At 39.1% G+C, this 19983-nt stretch overlaps 1 protein-coding gene across 1 annotated transcript in view; it reads left to right on the top strand.

Moving 5' to 3' along the window:
• Positions 1–19983, top strand: part of slc16a10 (solute carrier family 16 member 10) — a 41826-nt gene that overhangs the window by 581 nt on the left and 21262 nt on the right. The gene's annotated exons all lie outside the window — the stretch shown is intronic.

The following is a 19983-nucleotide window of genomic DNA, read 5'->3' as shown; positions in this document are numbered from 1 at the left end:
TTACAGTCATACCTTGAGATACGAGCTTAATGCGTTCCAGGACTGAGCTCGTATGTCGATTTACTCGTATCTCAAATCAACGTTTCTCATAAAAATGAACTAAATAGAAATTAGTTTGTTCCCATCCTCTGAAAACCCCCCACCAAAAAACAGGCTATTATAATGGGAAAACATATTTTTATTGGTTGTAATTCACCATCTATTACCAGAGTAACAAATAACTAGTGGTTATGATGTTTAACACTAATATGAGACATTATTCAATACAACGCGGAGTTCGCGGATGAGAGGGAGAGCTACTTGACGGATGTGTTCGTAACGTAACATAAACTTTAAATTTAACTTAAATGAACTTAGATTCCTATACACACTTAAAAAAGTTTTAATCTTACATTACACAAAATTTAAACCTTATGCAATTACCAAGGCAAAGAGGTTAATGTATTCCACCGCGGCTTTCGAACTTCCTGCTTCTCCATATGTATTGGCGAGCCATCTCAGTCACGTGTACGCTACTCATGTTTTTCGATTTATTTCGTGCTTAATATCGATTGTAGTTATACACCTTTTCTTCGCACTACCTTTCATTGCACCAGCTTGCTTTGGACCCATTGTGTTTCCCTTAATTCTGCACTGACTAACGCAAAAAACACCACAGAAAAAAATGCAATGCTCCGCCCTGAGCTCGTAGAGATCTTTGCACGAGGGAGATGCGGCGAGAAAGACAGTGCACTGAATTCATAAGCAGCCTCTCACGGCCAGCAGGCTGTCTCGTATGCTCGTATCTCAAAAATTGTCTCGTATCTCAAGGCAAATATTTGCCCGGAATCTTACTCGTATCTCAAATTCCTCGTATGTCGGGGCACTTGTATGTCAATGTATTACTGTATTAAAGTGGCAGTGAGCGGTCATTCATGTCCTCTTGAACGTGAACACGAATTTGCTGAAAGTAATAAAATATCTTATGTTGACTATCACCCAAATATGGGTGCTGGAAGAAGTTAGCTAACGATGACTATCCCGCAAGTGAGTGTCGTATGTGAGGCATCTTATAGTTTGTGAATTGTGCATTTCATTTCCATGCTGTGTGGCCACCATGTACGAGTTTATATGGTTTAATGCAGGGCTGAGTGGGAATAAGTTGACATCCTTCAAATAGGCACAACCAAATGAACTAATCGATTTCACAATAGTTTTGCATTCTACAAGGCTCACAAAACCATTGATGGTCTCTTTTGTTCCATTAAAAAATTCCAAATAGAATTAGTCATAATGGAGAATGTGAAGGTGTATTTGATCCATTTGAAAATTCATTCATTCATTTTCTGAACTTCTTTATGCTCACAAGGGTCACGGGGGTGCTGGAGCTTATCCCAACAAGGAGACGGACAATTATTCACACACAACTTTAAACGACAGATAAAAAATACTGAATAAAATAAAATAAAATGTGTCCAATTTTAGGTTTATTAGAAACAATCTAACGCCTGAGTCAGCAAAACTGTATTTTGACATAATGATCATATCACACATGTCTTATTGCCTAACAAGTTGGTCATCGGCCAGCAAAACAACACTAAAACCAATTATAACCAACTTATAAGCAAGCTCTGAAAGTATTGGACAAAAATAAAAAAACGCACTAACACTCTCAGATATTGAAAAAACCAATGCCTGAACTGGGACAATACTGTTGTTAAATATGCAAATGCCACCTTAGTTTACAAAATCTTTTATCACAAAGCTCCTCCTTCACTGCAAGATTTTGGACAAAAAATGCAACACATCAACAAGAGGTGACTGTAGTTCCCTTCAAAAACAGTGCATTCAGCCAAAGCACCTTCTCTGTCCACGCCTCACATACCTGGAACTCAATACCAATTTCCATACGTGAACTCCCTTCTCTAAATATCTTTGCCAAACATCTTAAAGCCTGGCTGTTAGACAAACAAAATTGCGACCACAACGCTATCTAAAACTGGTACGTGTGTGTGTGTTTGTATGTCATTGTTTATCTTCAACCTACACAAGGGACTAAAGATGAACATGAATCTTACATATTTACATATATATGTTCTTAACGGCGGTCCGGTGGGTTGAGTGGTAAGCATATCAGCCCCACAGCTTTGGGGTCCTGGGTTGAAATCCAGGTCGGTCCATCTGTGTGGACTTTGCATGTTCTCCCTGGGCCTGCGTGGGTTTTCTCTGGGTACTCCGGTTTCCTCCCACATTCCAAAAACATGCATGGTAGGTTGATTGGACACTCTAAATTGCCCCTAGGTATGAGTGTGAGAGTGAATGGTTGTCCGTCTCCTCGTGCCCTGGGATTGGCTGGCCACTGATTCAGGGTGTCCCCCGCCTCTGGCCCGAAGTCAGCCGGGATAGGCTCCAGCACCCCCTGCAATCCTAGAGGATAAAGTGGTTCAGAAAATGAATTTATGAATATTCATTAATATGTGCTGTCCCTTATTAAATAAATCAAACTCAAATCTAGGAGCAATTTTGAATGTCCAGTCAGCCTACCATGCATGTTTTTGGAATGTGGGAGGAAATTTATTACCCATAGATTACCCAGAGGAAACCCTCGCAGGCTCGGGTAGAACATGCAAATTCCACACAGGTGGACTGACCTGGTTTTGAACCCAGGACCCCAGGGGGGCTTGGAGTAGAGCCGCTGCTCATCCGAATCGAGAGGAGTCAGATGAGTTGGCTTGGGCATCTGATCAGGATGCCCCCTGGACGCCTCCCCCAGGAGGTGTTCTGGGCACGTCCCACTGGGAGGAGACTACGGGGCTGACCTCGGACACGCTGGGGAGACTGTGTCTCCCGGCTGGCCCGGGAACACCTTGGGATCCTCCCGGAAGAGTTGGATGAAGTGGCTGGGGAAAGAGAAGTCTGGGCCTGCCTGCTGAAGCTGCTGCCCCCGCGACCCGACTTCGGACAAAGTGGAAGAAGATGAGATGAGATGGGAGATGAGATGGCAGTGTAGACTATTTAGCCTAATTATTTGCGTGGATGAATCCAATGATATTTTGATTGTACATCATTGTTTCTTTTTTGAGTGAACGTCCAGTGTAGCAATCAAAAATAGATTTTATTTGTGGTGTAACACGTGTCAACAGCAAAATGAAGGGTCCTGGTGCGGAAAATTGTTGTCCTGAGATAAAGAGTGGAAAGACAAGTGAGGTCATGTCCTAAGGATATGCTGGGCAGTGCCTATTTCAAAACTTGTGTTAAGTGCAGTCTAATTTTAAACTTTGCATTCTACTATTCTTCCTTAGAATAGTATGAAAATGTAGTATTAAAATAATTTAAAGTCTAACTGTCCCAGTGATCAAAACCATAACAAAACAAATCAATTAGTTCTAGAATGAAAATTACAACAGCTGTTCATTTTTAACTCTGTCCTGTAAAGGTATACATATATGTACTCTCAGTAAAGCGGAAATACCAATGTCAAGAGGATAAAAATGTCCTTGGGAGGATTTATGATGTTTGGGCCCACATGGGCTCAACAACTAGCTTCCTTTAAACATTTCAATACCCACTAAAATGGTACCACGACATACCCTAAAATGCTAACCTAAAAATTGTTAACGTCTAGAGATATTGTATACTGAGTAAAAGTATTTTTAAACTTAAAAATAGGGTAAACAGTTCCTTCTGCAAATAAAATCACTAATGGTCCTTGAGCATGTGCACCGGTTTCGTTCACTCCGCAACAAACATCTAAAGCATCTAAAAAAATTTACATGAATAAATAGGTATTATTTGATAAAAGATTTAGCAGCTACACAGTCAAACTACGATGTCACCTCAGTGATACTAACACGTAATTTACTAAATCTTAAGACCACCTGCCCTGAAACAATTAGGCCAAAAATGGATAAGCATGTCTAAAATCCCACATAGAATCACATAGAAAAGACTAGTGTAACAATTAATTTAAAACATTTTTAGATCTTTTTCTTCAAAGCACAACCTTCTCTACTTTGTTCAACAAGACAAAGACTAACTATTCATTCATGAATTTTTCGCACTGCTTATCCTTGCAAGGGTTGCTGGGGTGCTGGAGCCTATCCCAGCCAACTGTGGGTAGTAGACGGTGGACATACTGAATTGGTAGCTAGCCAATCGTAGGGCACACCATGACTAACAACCCTTTAGGCTAGGCCTCCCTCAGATCTAAGGATCAGGTTTAGAGTGCTCAACTTGCCTACCATTAATGTTTTTGGAATGTGGGAGGAAACCAGAGAACTGAAGAAAACCCACACAGTCACAGAAAGAACATGCAAACTCCACACATTAAGGTAGGAACCCACCGGGGGGATTAAACCCTCGATTTTAGGCCTGTGAGGCGAACACCGTGCTACCTAAAACTATACAACTTAGATAAAAATAATTACAAACTAAATAAAACTAACTAACTAAGCCAATAACTATTATAACCCTGATCTATCCACTCAGGCAATGTAGCTGAAGAAGGGACCAAATATTAGTTGTTCTTTCATTTTCCGAACCGATTATCCTCGCAAAGGCTGCAGGGGGTGCTGGAGCCTATCCAAGCTAACAACGGGCACCAGGCGGTGGAAACCCTGATTGTTGGCCAGCCAATCACAGGGCACTAGGAGATGGACAACTATTCACTCACACTCAAATCTAAGGGTAATTTAGAGTGTTCAAACAGCCTACTCTGCATATTTTTGGCATGTGGGAAGAAACCAGAGTACCCAGAAGAAACCCACACAAGCCTGTGTAGAACATGCAAACTCCACACAGTGAGGACCCATCTGGGATCAAACCCTCGACCCCAGAACCGTGAGGTCGATGTGCTAACCACTGGCCCGCCTGGCCAAAAATTAGGTATATAATAATTATGATGCCACATAGTTTTAGCGTAAGCACTAAAAATGAAACCACACACAAAGTTTTCATTTGTAATACAATTTTTGAATTTATTTTTGTTCGGCGCATACAAGTGTACACAGCACTTTTGCATGAGTGTTGATAACATGGAAACAATTTGAACACTTAAGTGAGTTACATAAACATGGCTTAAGTCCAACGTTTTGCATTCCCACAGTTGCTTTGTCCGAATTCAACTTGAGGGAAGACACCAATCATTATGACAGCAAGCCAGTGAACTCTGGCCATTCGGGGAAAAGGAACAGTGTGTGCACTCGAGCACACTACAACAACTGCATTTGCAAGAACTGCATGTGTACGAGTGTGTGCTCCCCCCAAAATATTTACAGGGTCAGCCAGGGAAACAGTGTAGCAGTACTGCAGTTTAAATAGTTCATTTCCGCTTACAGTGCTCTCCCTGTTACAGTCACCATAATTAATAGTCACTTTAAGAAATACTGCTTCCACAACAGCAACAAAGTAGCTCTTAATCAACAAATAGGCCAAGTTACAATTGATGTTCTCCACATTCAAGACATCCTAAGCTTACAAAGAGTTGAAGGGGTCTTAAGTACAACTATTTCTGTAATGAGTTGCTGATTGGAAGGATGGTGCAAAGTGCAAAGAAAACTAGCAAAGAGTTGGCAGAATGAATCTTAAGGTTTTTTTTACTATGAAATGGACAAAAACAACCATGTAATGACTCCTCAATACAATTCATTTAGTGTTACAGTAATCCCTCGAAAATCGCGGCTTCAACTATCGCGGCTTCACTAAATTGTGGATTTTTTTCTGGGGGAATTTTTAATTTTTTTAATTACACTTTTGTATGTTTTGGTGCCAATTGACCCTTGATTTGAATTTGCGTTATTTAATAAGGGACAGTGGATATTAATTCATATTCATATTAATGAACATTCATTCATTCATTTTCTGAACCGTTTTATCCTCAGTAGGGTCATGGGGGTGCTGGAGCCTATCCCAGCTCACTTTGGGCCAGAGGCGGGGGACACCCTGAATCAGTGGCCAGCCGATCGCAGGGCACGAGGAGACGGACAACCACTCACTCTCACACTCATACCTAGGGGCAATTTAGTGTCTCATCAACCTACCATGTTTTCAAAGTATTCAGCACACCGATTCACAACATCCCGAGTCGAAGTCAGCAATGCCCCATCCCCACTATACACTGTGTTGATGGTGCACTGCTTTCCCCTCCTGAGACATTGGTTGGTAGACCAAAATTTCCTTGAAGCCACCCGGAAGTTGTTCTCATGGCCTCCATGAACTCCTCCCAAGACCGGGTTTTTGCCTCGGCGACCACCAGAGCCTCATGCCGCTTGGCCACCCGGTACCCCTCAGCTGCCTCGGGGTCCTGTGGGCCAAAAAGGCCTGATAGGGTTCACCAGCGCCCCCAACATTGTAGCCAACTCTCCACCAGGTGGTGATCGGTTCACAGCTCCGCCCCTCTCTTTACCCGAGTGTCCATGACATGCGGCCGCAGGTCCGACGACACGACCACAAAGTCGATAATCGAACTGTGGCCTAGGATGTCCTGGAACGTGGTATTCATTATTGTCAATCTACGACGAGCGCAGAAACCCAATAATAAACACTGCTCGGATTCTGATCAGGGGGGGGCTTTTCTCCCAATCACATCCCTCCTGGTCTCACTGTCATTTCCCACGTGAGCATTGAAGTCCCCCAGCAGAACAAGGGAGTCCCCCGAAGGAGGACTCTCCTGCACACCTTCCAAGGACTCCAAAAAAGGTGGGCACTCTGCACTGCCATTTGCTGCATACGCACAAGTCAGTCAGGTCCCGTCCCCCCACCCGAAGACGGAGGGATGCTACCCTCTCGTCTACCGGGGTAAACCCCAACATACAGGCACCAAGCTGGGGGCAATAAGTATGCCCACACCCACTCGGCGCCTTTTTTTTACCTAGGTCTACAATATTTTGTGTCTGTCTCGCTACTGCAACCAAGAAATTTCCCGAATACGGGATGAAATAAAGTTCTAACGTAACCTAATCACCAAGAGTGACTCCAGAGTGGAAGTCCAACCCCCCTCGAGAGTGTTACCCGAACCCCAAGCTGCACGTGGAAGTGAGCCTGACTACATCGAGCCAGAATTTCTCAATCTCGCACTAGCTCAGGCTCTTTCCCAAACAGAGAGGTGACATTCCACGTCCCAAGAGCCAGGGGCACAAGGCCCGAGACAACATAGCTCAAAGGATCACTGGGACACACAAACTTCACCACCACGATAAGGTGATGTCTCATCGGGGGGAGTCTACACTAAACCTAGAGATTTGTAAATCACACTTTGAAAAAAATGCTGGTTAACCACATTTTGTTGGTGGTGTCAAACTTATCACACTAAATTGAAAAACTATTAGATATTCTCAAACTGTTTTATAAATTTAAAGTCCTACTGCCACCTCATATATACAGTTAGCATATCAGCACAGTAGCTTCTATACCGATACATGCAACTATTCTCTACGTGTGGATACTAGATGGATTACGTGCTGTTCTCACATTGTGAATTCTCTTTCCAAAACTGTGTTGACTAAACGTGACCTCCTAATCAACCAATGGTCATTGGTGATTCTGGGGTGGAGTGGCTCAGCCCATAAACGTGGTTGACCAAGGGCAGGATCAGCCTATGTATTCGTGCAGTGCAGTCTGGTTCCCTCCCTGTGGGAATATGTTAGCTGCTTTTGATAATAAAAGGTATTACTTCTAATGTCAGCAAAGCCAAAGACCTTTGTACTGAAATGAGGCTTGACAGTCAAAGCTTGCACTGTTTGAGTAATTTTCCAGTAACTTGCCCTGATGTGTTAAACTGACATTTATGATCAGTTCAAGACGTCATATAGTATTTGTTTGAGTATTACCTTCATTTCAAAAACACACGAGCAGGCAAGTTACATGTAATATGTGTTTTGTTTTGTCGGACGGGAAATTGGCACGCTGACAGTACGTACTAAAATGTTGAAAATATTATTTTAGTATCATCACCTCTGTTTTGTGTCCGATGTAGCCAGGATGTTTTTAAAGATCACTTGATCTTCCAAAAAACTAATCTTCGCGTTGAAGAGACAAATGTTATTGGTGGGCGTTTGATGTCCCTAATTAAACATATAATTGAAATTTTCTGTGCTGGATTCTTACCATGAGTTAAAAATATAAACCTGTTCCTTCCAAGACAATACTTTTTTTAAATGGAATTGAGCATTGTCCTGGCGGCAAAATCATTTATCTGTTACTGGCAGTCCTGGCCTGGCATGTTCAAATATTGAAGGTAAATATTTGAGCTCGAACCGAGAGTGTTTTTTTCCCCTATGTTGCAGAATTTCTGCCTTAATATGTTTAGCGAACATTTTATACGTGACAGTAGACTTTAAAAAGAAAAAAAACCCTATAAACATTATTTTACTTAAAAAATGTTGTCTGAGCGTTGAGTAAAAATCCATTATCTCTTTAAAGATATAGAGGTTGTAAAATACTATGAGATTCTGAACAGGTGGTCAGCCAAACTATCCTATCAAAAAGAAACAAACAAACGTGGATTAAGTCTGGTTAATGATTGATCAAATGCTTGAACTGGGTTTCCGCGAAGGCTGTGGAGCGCTAAAGCAAAGGACTAAAGGTAAACATGTTGGAGGCCGGCCACCACTTAAGTGCTAACACGATGGCCAATTGTTTATCCTTCGGCGTCTAACATGCATCATCAGGCTACAATTCAAGAGACCTGAGAACTTCCAGCAAATGACTTTAAAGGCCTTGTTCTCAGGCAACTGATTGGCTGTCAGCCAGGTGGAAAAGCAAATGGTGTTATCTCTGCTTTTGGCTGTAGATTGTAAGGGGGGGCGGGGGATCGGCGGGGAAATTTCACTATTTGTATCGGCAACATGTAATGTCAGCCATAGGGCATTCAATTTATACATATATATCTATATTTATATATATATATATATATACATATAGAGATATAGATATACATACATATATATACACATATATACATACACATACATATATACATATATATGTATATATACATATATATATATATATATATATGTATATATATACATACATATATATGTGTATATATATATATATTTATATATATATATATATATATATATATATATATATATATATATATATATATATATATATATATATAAGCCTTCCACACCCATCCTTTCTCTCTTGACATAGGCTACAGCATTCCTGTTTAACAATTCACATATGGACATTTAGTTGCTGAGCCAACACCAAGAATGCAAATATTTCATCTTTTTTTCATAGACATAAATCTGTTTTCACTTCCTTCTTTGTGAGGCCAAAAAAAACAAGAAAAAAATATTGGAACATACAGTGAGTTTATGGAATTAGGTTCTCTTTCTTAGCAATGGACTCAAAAGAAACACGGCACTAGTATGAGTTATTTTGTCATTTCATATGATTTGATGCAAGAAAGATTGCCGAATTGTATGGCCCATTAAATGCCAGATGTGTGTCTGTAACACTGAGAGGCCCTGATGGAGGAGTAAGAGTTTAAACGTAAGAAAACAATCCATAAATAGAATGGCATTACAAAAAGAAACAAAAATATAATATTTTTATCCTCCACAAAATTCTCTGAAACTGAGGAAGAGGAGGTACCGTTAACAGCACCAGTAGAAGACCGTTGTGCAAGCTAACGCGGGGAGCTAATAGGCATCTGCAAGAGTTGTTAAGTCTGTGTGGAAGAGGAGTGCAATAGCTACTGGCAACGAGTGCAAAATTGAGATTTCACGTGGAAGAAGGGATAGAAATGCATTCAAAGCCAATTTCATACACCACCTAAAAACCAATACTCAGCGCTTTACTCGCCATTTATTACAGCAAATGAGGGAAAGACGACTCTTTAGCAATCTCCGCTGGGACAAGCTTTTCAAAAGCAGAAATGTCAAGCGAGAGTCAAAGAGCAAGGAAAATAACAACCAAACTAACTCTGTTTATCGCGTTGAATGATCAACCTTTGTCCATGGTTCAAAACTTCGGCTGTCGCCGGTACGTGTCGAGCAACTTGAGCCGTGATATGCGAGGCCTTCTCGCCACAATTTCTGCGAAAATGCTTTACCTGCCCTTCACAAAAAGTCACGCGAACACGTACTTTTTAAAAAAAGACATGCCCGCCTTGAGATTTACTACGGACATTTTGAGTTTATCTGTCTGTCTGAGTCCCTTGTGAGTTTCACAGTGCAGTGAGATAAGTTTTAATCTTTAAAAAAATATATTGGATTGGATTGGATATCTTTATTCATCCCGTATTCGAGAAATTTCATTGTGGCAGTAGCAAGAGGGTGATTAGACAGAACAACAAAGCAAAAGCACAAAGTACAAAGCAAATCAAAGTAAATGGGATCATTGAGAATCACCAAATCAAATCATTAAGATAGAAAAGCAGCAAAAACACAAAAATAGCAAGAGTGGACGGAGCTACCGCCGCCGGCTTCTACTTGAACGGCGCCATCTTGGTTGCGGTAGCTAAAGTGGATACAGACTCAAAAAGACGTTGTAAAGTTGGACAAAAACTGGAAACACACACAGGAAGTCTTCCACAAGATGGGGAACTTCTGCAGACTAGGACCGAGGTAGAGAATATGCAGAGTCACTCTTCCAAGCTTATCCGCACAGTTCCTCAGTAGTCTGGAGCTAAAGAAAACAGCAGCAGGGCAGAACTCCTCGACTCCGTTGCTGGTAAGCAACGACAGCTCTTTCATCTTATCCCACGATGGAATGGTTGGTCAGAAGCGTTGCCTCTTCTCCCGGCACTTTTGTCGAGCTCCGAATCTCCGGCGACACCGAGGTGTTGCTCTTTTCTGCTGCGTATTGTAACAGCTAGTCCCATGTGCGTGACAGCGTAGGCATGGCTGAATGGTTCCAAAAAAGAAGTAGCCGAAAGAAGCCAGGCTCACACAACAAAGAAAGTTGTAAAAACATTAAAGTAAAAAGTATAAAGTACAAAGTTAAGTAAAGAGGAATGTATTAAGAAATATTAAAATGGTCATTTAAAAAAAGATAGAATGGCTGTAAAACACGAAAAACATAAGAATGGACAGAGCTACTGCAACTGGCTTCCGCGTGACGGCGCCATCTTGGAAAATAAATAAATATATATATTATATATATATAATATATATATATAGTTGCAGTAGCTCTGTCATTCTTATGTTTTTCGTGTTTTACAGCCATTCTATCTTTTTTTAAATTATCATTTTAATGGTAATATATTATATTATATATATATATATATATATATATATATATATATATATTTTAAAGTTCATAAAAATGTGAAAATCCACGCAGAAACTCGTAAGCGCAAGCCACTCTTGCTACTAGGACTCAGCACTGAAGTAAAAAAAAAAAGAAATAATAGCAGAAAAAAATAGCGTAGTAGTGAATTTGCGATAAGTGAAGTCACGATAATCGAGGGATTACTGTATTGTGATATAATGTATATTTCTCTATTTGACACACTTGAGGCCCTATATGGTTCTCTAGATCCAGTTAAAACCCTGAAATTTTTTTGTTGTAGAAGTAGTAAAAACAGCTAAAGCATTTTAGTTTAGGCACATAAGAAGTCTTGGATATTATGTCCATTCTTCAAAACTGTGTTATTTGATCGTAAATGCTCAAATGGATTGTGGTTACTTGTAAATGAATGTTCAGCTAACTTTTGTCCTTTGATTTACTTTCAAAGAGGAAGGAAAAAAATCCAACAATATGAAGTGAAATTATTTTTCAGCTGACTGCAAAAGATCCAATATTGTCTAAGCAAGATGTTAGCCAATTCTGTGGGTTTTTACTTTTTAAAAAAGACTTCAGTATATGTAATGGACCACAAGGATATTGCAATTTGAAGATTGTGTACGTTAGCACATTACAAATTTACTCTTTTACTTATGACACACTTCTACAATGAAACAACTATCAGATTGAACAATTTGACTGGACTCTCTGATGCTCTAATGTGTTGACCATGTGTCATAGCAAAAACAATCCTGGAGGCTGAGAGCGGTCTTTAAAAAGAAATACTATCTCGGAAAATAATTGAATACATTTTCAAACTTTATATACAATTACAGTGGTACCTCTAGATACGAGCTTAATTCGTTCCGGGACTGAGCTCCTATGTCGATTTACTCGCAACTCAAATGAACGTTTCCCATAGGAATGAACTAAAAACAAATTAATTCGTTCCAACCATCTGAAAAAAACATTATATTGGATTGGAAAAACATTTTTATTTGTTTTAATTCACCGTCTATTAAAAAAGTAACAAATAACTAGTGGTTTAATAGTACTAAAATGTTTTTAATAGTACTAAAATTAGACGGATTTCGCGGAGGGGAGAGAGAGAGGGACAGAGAGAGTGGGGGGAGAGGGGGAGGGATTTTTTGCACGGCAACGCGCTCGTAACATAACATAAACAAATTTAAATGAACTTGGATTATGATGCAGACACTCAAAATAAATTTAATCTAACCTTACACTAAACTTAATTCTAATTTAGTTTTAAAATTTGCTACCTTTCTTCTCCCGGGTTGGCACTATTTGCCCCGCCTCCACCCTGACTTTCAGATGCAACCTATCGAGGGTTGTTTGCTTTTGTCTTCCCTTCAAAATATTCACAAAATGAGGAACACAAATGTCCTCGCAATAGGATAACGCACAACCACTCAAGCATCGGGCCAGCACTATTTAACAACTCCTCTACATCTTTCTTCATCGCAGCATATCTTTCTTGACATACTTATTACCTATCTATTTATGTCTAAAATGCCTTTCCTATTCCTGCATCCTCACCCTCTGGCCACTGGAACAACGAAATTTCCCGAATACGGGATGAATAAAGTTATAAAGTTATCCAATCCAATCTACATTTTGTGTGATTGTAAAGGGTCAAGTACTTTGAAGTCATATAAAGCACAGTCCTTATTGATTTATTATAGGGTAAATGGGTAAACCTATGTTTACTGATTACAGGAATGGTCCATGCTAGCGACTAGCTGTTCAGTTGCTTGAGCCAACTTTTCACACCCTCGTTTGATCAATCAGAACTTTTTCTTTTTTTGTGATACCATCACAGAGGGTGTTAATGAGGGCCAGTGTTGAGAATTGGCCATGTTATGGTAACAAACTGCTTGGGATAAAACATTTTAGAAAAAAATGTAGTCCTGAGTTTTGTGATCGTTATTGTGATTTAGGTTCAATTAATGTTTTTTTCAGTGCAAAATTCACAGCCACCTTTACAAACCTAAAATGGGATTTGAGTGTTGCAGTCCGTTTAACTTTTTAAAATTGAGTTACAAAAGAGTAATTAAAGTCACAAAATGCATAATTCCAACGAAAATATACAGAGTATAAAAGCCTCTCTGTGGGGAAAATTAATAATTTATATCCAAATTCAAGAACAGGTATTCCATTTTAAAGACAAAGTAACACAGTAAGTGATTTGGGGAACAATGGATACTTTTCAGTCAGATAAATGCTACAACTCGTATAGACAGTTAGCTTTATTGAATGCAACACATTATTACTGAACACACAAGTCTCCATGAGTGCTTTAACAAATTACCCATTAACCTTTATGGGCAGAGCAGACCACTAAAAACAACTCTTTCTTCAGTTACTGTTCTAGTTTTTTTCATCACTTGCTAGTTATGCTTATGTCTGTTATGTGATCACTTTTCTTGGGACACTAAGTTTGAATAACATGACACATTTTTTTGTTTGAAGTGAACGTCTACCTGCAATAAAGTAGTCCAAGTTAGTCTCGTTGAATCATGAGAGCTACATTATAAAACCAACATGTAATTTCTGTTGGGTTGCCCCAATAATAATTTTGGAAATAAGTTACTCCGGAATAGAAATGTCACATCCGGCCAAATCAGAAGAAAAGATGCAATTTATTGTCTGAAAATTTTTTATTTGCTAACTGTATTGACTAAGGGTCTGAGCAATATGAGCGGAAAAAAGAAAGGATTTAATCACTTTACAGTATTGGTATATCCAGTGGCGGTCCGTGCATTTTCTCGTAGCGCCTTCAACGAATCAATCCAACCCTCAAAAACTATTTTATGGCTATAAAACCTCTACTGCAGCTACAGCTGCGACACGTAAAAATAATCAAGAAATCAATGCACAAAAATGGGGGGAAATTTACGAGCACCAGTCTTATCGACGCTTGTTTAATGCAGCAGAGCCTGCAGAACTGATTGTGAAGGCCTTGGGGCAGATTTCTGACCCTGGCAACAAATAATGGCTGAAATGTGATTGGTTAAATGCTTCAATATGAAAACACACATCTGGAAGCAGTGCAACCAGGGGGAAAAGCAATGAAAGGAAACTAACAGACATTTTGGAATTATTTAATAAGTATTGATGGACAAAATATAATATATGATTCAGATATTTCTTAGGCCAGCCGAGAAGGCCTTGAAGGCCCTGACGGCCCGCCACTGGGTATATCTATTGTGACAATTTTAAATTAAGTATAGTTTCGGAATTTGTTAAATTTTGAAATGAAAAAATGTATTGTTAAAAGGGGCAGAAGTTCAGTCCGACACATATGTAATAAATCATGGCCTTGGCAATTTTCAGAATATTCAAGGATAATCAAGTTTACGATTCATTCATTTTACCAACCTCTTACCCTCACAAAAGTCGTGTGGGGTGCTGGAGCCCACCCATCCAACTACGGGCATAAGGTGGGGGACACCCTCAATTGGTGGCCTGCTAATGTGCAGGACACAAGGGGACGGATAAGCATTCACACTCACACTCATATACCAAGGGGAAATTTAGAGGGTTTCCATCAGCCTCTTGTGTATGTTTTTGTGATGTGGGAGGAAATCAAAGTACCTGGAGAAAACCCATGCAAACTCCACACAAGGAGGACCCACCTGGAATCGAAACTGTGAGGCCAACTCACTAACCACTCGTCCACTGGGCTGCCCAAGTTTACGATTTCAATGTAAAATTGATTCACCGTTCAGTCCTACACCACAGCAGTTTCTATCCATAATGTGACAAAGATTTTGTGTTACTTGAATGATGGAAAAGTTTAATTTAAGTTGTTTCATTTTTTTTTGTATTTAGTGGGTGAGTGGTTACCATGTCGGCCTCACAGTTCCGGGGTCCACCTGTGTGGAGTTAGCATGTTCTACCCAGGCCTGCGTGGGTTTTCCCCAGGTACACTGGTCTCCTCCCACATTAAAAAAAAAGTGCACGGTAGGCTGGTTAGACACTCTAAATTGCCCCTAGGTATAAGTGTGAGCGTGAATGGTTGTTTGTCTACTTGTGCCCTGCGATTGGCTTGCCACCAATTCAGGGTGTCCCTCGCCTAGTGCCCGAAGTTGGCTGGGATAGGCTAAATGAATTAATTTATTTGTTACCAATGACAAATACTGAAAGCAGTTGTCAACTAGCCACTAGAGTTGGTGTGATTTCTCTTTATACGTAGAGAGGCATTACTAATTTTGTTATGTTCTTGCAATAGTTGAGATTTTCAGGTCAGTGTTTGTCGGGTGATTGGGTTCAAAGATGTAGCGCTTCCAGCTATTTCAAGTAGAACATGATTTGGGCCAATTGCCTTGTCTGGTAACCTGGTACGTAGGGCTCGGAGTCAATGGTGGATGTCATTTGGACTGAAGGGAATCCTTGTATTACATTTTTTCAATTTAGAATTTCTCTTTTTCTGAATCCTTAATGATTTTGCTGGAGTAAAGCGGATGAAACAATAACAGCAATTTCCTGTTGTCTTTCATGGAGTCTTCATATTTATTACTACATTACTGTACATAGCTTAAAGTGGGATGATATCTCCATGTGGGACGTGTACGCCATTCAATTTGAATTAACTTGAAGCAAAACCATAAGTAGGGCAGTGAACAAAATGACTTTGAAAAGTCTAGGTTGCAAATCCAGTTGTATAGATTTAGACCTGTTGATCAGTCTGTATCTCTAATTTGTAAAAATATTTCTATTGAAAAGTTTCTGTTCTCTTTCAAGTATTCTGACATAGCGTATAAGATTAACAATTTGCCAATTAATTGCATGGCATAATATTAATAACATACTATTGTTATTCACATCTACAGAACATTGTAGTCAATAATTATTCTAACAGTCTTATTCATTGAATATAGGAGGAAACTGGAATACTTTGAGGTAACCCACTGAGAAAACAAATGAATATACTTATAGTAGATTTTCATGGGGGTTTAATGGGGTTAGGAGTTATTTGAAAGTACAGTAGGTTCATAAATTGAATACAGTTGGCCTACCACAATCTTTTTGGGAGTACTGGTTCATCTTTTAATTATTGTTGTGTAAAGAAAAGGTTCAGGAAGGAATCATAAAAATGAAAATATTCTATTCCAAGATTCTTTTTTGTTAAACTTTCTTAAATAAATAGTTAGTATGTACAGTTAATGATATTTTTGTGCCATTTAATGTTACTAGAAGCACAAGGTGAATTTAAAAATTTGATAATTAATCTTGAATTAAGACAAAAATGCAGTGTAGTTATCCTCAAAGGTTGCAGGGGGTGCGGGAGCCTATGCACTTTGATTTATTTATTTTTCGTATTTTTTTACTGTATTTATAGACTGCAAGTCGCAGCTGAGTGAACGTACTAAAAATCCACAGTCCTATATTTTGGGATAGACCTGGGCGATAAAACGATAATGATAATTTTCGCCAAATAATTTTTGTCAACGATCATAATAAAATGTTCAATAATATTTGGTAAGTTTAAATTGCAATCATACCACCCAAACACCGCAAAGAACGGGGTCGTGATGCAACATGAATGCTAGTTACAGAACAACCCCTCATCACTCAAACTATATAAATTCGGAATATTACTTGCTTCAGTATAGCGACAGTGTGATCAAATTATTTAAAAATCTCTCATTTGAAGTTAGAATTCACCTTTTTAATTCAGCCCAATTTCCACTGTGAGAGTGGAAGCTTCCCCCAGTAATAACATAGTAACCTGACACACTAGTCTCCTGTTACTTGAAAAAAAAATCAGCCAGGCCAACACATTCTGACTTCAGCTGCTCCTTTTTTCTCACAGGTTTCCCCTAACCTCGTCGCAGAAGGGAGGGAAACATGTTTTTTTCACTCCCAATTTTATGTGCAGGATTGTATATGTCACTTTTTAGTTTGTCTTTATACCTCTGTTATTGTCTGGTACATTGGGGTGTGTAATTGGGGAATCTACAAAGGCAATGAGGGCAAAAATTGCTTTGGAACTCACCACTTTCACGTTCTAACAATTCTTTGCTTGCTTGCTGCGTGTTTTAGCATCCCTTTTCTATACTATTATATAAATGCATATTTGGTTGTGTGTATCTGTTCGAGCTCTATGGACTCTGATACGGCTGAACCGATTTTCATGAAAATTGACACAGTTATAATTTAAGTATCTGTGAGTGACATAGGCTAGGTTTTGTGTCAAAACACCCCCGATAAATATCGAAAATCGATAATCGAACAAATTATCCGATACACACCAAATTTGACACACGTTTGCAAGCTACTGTCATAAGTGTTAATCCGGAGTTTCAAGATCATAAGTGTCTGGGAGTGACATAGGCTAGGTTTTGTGTCAAAACACTCCTGATAAATATCGAAAATCGATAATCGAAAAAATTGGGTTTCCGAACAAATTGTCCGATACACACCAAATTTGACACACATTTGTCATAAGTGTTAATCCGTAGTTTCAAGATCATGGATCTCTCAACAGCAAAGAAAATCGATAAAATATTAAAACCATTGCAAGAACAGTGCTTTGCACATGGCCAGCTCCACGTAGCCAACTCATGTGTCGGCTCTCCATCCGAGCTTTTCATAGTCTCTCCGAAACCTTTGGCCAAAAACATTGTTTACAAAGAATTTCTAAACCCCCCCCAAAACCTCCTCGCGCCAAACTTGTAACCATCTTTGACACAGTTCTTCTCCATTCCAACCCTACATGTAGCCAATAAAAAGCCATTAATCGCAAATCGTCTTCACTGTAGAACCCTATTAAAATGGTACACATAAGGGAGCTTCAAATATCGCTCTTAGTAACCGTTCACATCCTTCATATTATTTATTTATATATTTATTTGTTTATTTATTTATTTGTTTACTTATTTATGTCTAAAATATTTTTTCCTGTGTCTGTATTCTCACCCTCTTGCTACTGTGACAGTGACATTTCCCGAATACGGGATGAATAAAGTTATCTAATCAAAAAAAAATTGAATCAAACCACCGATTTGGCCACTAAGTGAAATATCATACACTCGAACCAACTGTTCCCCATTACCTGATGGGTGCATATTACCAACACGCGTACCAACAACTGGGCTCTTCTGCTTGTCTATATATTTCTTAACTCACTGCGTACCATTGACAATGATGGACATCCAATTTATTTAAACAGGGATTGGCTGTGAATGTTCATCTTTTAGTGGCATTGACAGCCCCAGACATCCAATCTAATTTGACTGGTCAAAACGGATTTAATGCCTGGTACTGTCAATGGCAGTCAGTGAGTTAAAGGCTGCTAAAGTATTTTGAAGCAAAGACCAACCAACATCACTGCAGAGCATGTCTGTCTGCATTTTTTGCAAAACTACTAAGTTCTTTATTCTCAGCTGCATATGACAGCAGAATTTTCTCACAAAACATGCTGATCATGGCAAAAAGAGAAGTGACTGTTTCCTGTAACAGTATTTGTTCTTTCATTTACAATTTTATGTCCAAGTAGTGTTAGCTTCGAGGCATGGTGTACAAACTATACTCTTGCCTGGTGCCCAGTTTTTATTGACCCTCAGCAAATGATGAAAATGTCATTGAATATAGCCTGCACAATAAGCTTAAATTTAGCCTACATTCACTTCTTAGTTTTAATGCTAGTTGGGACATGTCACTTAAAAAGCACCTCTCTATTAGCTGAGGAATAAAAAAAACCTTTGAATTTTAGTATTTTGTTTTGTTATAAATACTTCTTTGTCCTTGTCCTTATACTTTTGGGTTATTTGTTCCATCAAATCTATTTCAACTTGGAAAGCTGGTATTGAGTCATGTCTAACTGCCATTGACGATGATAGACGTTCAGTCCAATTTGACAGGGGGTCTGCTGCCAGAACTCCCAGTCAAAATGGATTGTATGTCAATCTTTATCAATAGCAGTCAATCAATGAGGTAATACTTAAAATACTATTTAAACCTGATTTTTTTTTTCTTTACCTGATTGTAGTCTAAGGATTTTGAGCTGGCCCTTTTGATTTAGTTGAAAGTGGCCTTTGGAGAAAAAGATTTGGACACCACTGAGAGATAATTTGATAACAATGAGGCATGCCAAACATTTGTTTTCTTAGACAACCTGCATAAGTGACCCACCGGCTGGTGTTAACAGAATTCCCATGTGTTTGTTACAACACCCTTGGTGTAGCATTTCACTCTTGGATGCAAGTGAAAATTAGAGTGTGAATGTGATAATCATTTTCTTTCGGTGTGACCAACCTCTGTATAATTTATGCCAACATCACGAGCAGAATAGAATATATACTATTCCTGAAAGTAGCCAGCTAACAATAGCAAAAATAGAATAATTCAACATCTTGAGTTCTCCGCCGACAGCGGGATTTGAGTCCGCGCCTGCCCGCACTGAAGTCTGGCAAGTGAACCACTACACCATCAGACGGTTCAGGTGCAATTCAACTAAACAATAATAAGGGACAAATATATATTTTGAAATATAAATATCACAAAGGTAAAACGCAACCTGCACACATACGCTGCAGGCTTTTGGGACGATGCACATATGGGTGTACTATGCTTTTTGATAGTAAGCAGCCAATCAGAATTTACCCTCCTTTACACTATGAAAAATATAGTATAAAACCTGCAGAAATTTTGACAGGTACCTTTACTTTTATAAATTTGCCTTCAAACCAAAAGTTGCTGTGCAATATGAAATAAATAAATTAATCAACTTGAAACATC

Source organism: Stigmatopora argus, chromosome 19 (genome assembly GCF_051989625.1).
Source record: "Stigmatopora argus isolate UIUO_Sarg chromosome 19, RoL_Sarg_1.0, whole genome shotgun sequence".
Taxonomy (NCBI): Eukaryota; Metazoa; Chordata; class Actinopteri; order Syngnathiformes; family Syngnathidae; genus Stigmatopora; species Stigmatopora argus.
Note: the sequence above shows the minus strand (reverse complement) of the source record. Positions and strands in the feature narration are given on the sequence as shown.